Source organism: Aplysia californica, unplaced genomic scaffold, assembly GCF_000002075.1.
Source record: "Aplysia californica isolate F4 #8 unplaced genomic scaffold, AplCal3.0 scaffold00193, whole genome shotgun sequence".
NCBI lineage: Eukaryota > Metazoa > Mollusca > Gastropoda > Aplysiida > Aplysiidae > Aplysia > Aplysia californica.
Window position 1 is genome coordinate 440,989 of NW_004797463.1, and position 836 is coordinate 441,824.

The window sequence follows — 836 nt, forward strand, 5'->3', positions numbered from 1 at the left end:
ACAAAAAAGATTAGTGCCATGCTAACAATAAATGTTCTGATAGTAATTAGAGAAAGGCTGAATGATAAATACATGTTTTGCTGATAAAATAAAACATGTGTCTGTGCTGCTCAAGACAGTCTCAATCTTAATTTTGTAAACTACAAAGAGGCCAGTTTGGCAATTTAAGGGTTGCCTCTATTCCTTCTCAGGGCTGTCGATGGATTTGTCCATGGGACTGACGTCATCGCTAGGCCAAAGCCCGCCGTGTGTTTGGCTTCGTACGTAGTAACCAACGAAGTTCCTCCAAGTGACGGCTTGATGGGAGGAGAGACGATTTAAAGTTACGAGCCGGCGCGATAACAAACGTGAAGGAATGAGGCTCTGTCGCGACAAATAAACAGCAGTGAATCCCACTTCCTATTTGAGCGCCTTCAAATCGACAAGGTGCTTTTTGAATGTTGATACATGTTTGTTTGGATTTACTTAAAATTGAATGAAAATTATCATCAGCAATAAATCTCCTGTCAACAGTCCAGCTGAAAAAAATCTGGTCTTGCCCAGTTAACAAACCGCCCCAGAGGAGAACCATTAACACATGCAAGAAACATTGCTGTTTGCGAGATGAAATACGTACGGATAGGGCTAAGAATCGTGACCTCCGAGTTTAACGTCCATCTCCGAAAGGACCAGGCCAAATGAGATATTCAAATAAAGTACCTTTCTTAAGGACACAACGTCAGGCCGAGCTGAGGCTCAACAAACCAGGGCTGCCAGTTTTTTTTCTGGTGTGGGGCCAACAATATCACAATTTGGGGCCAAACTTGATTTTTTGGGGCCAAATCATACTTACCCCC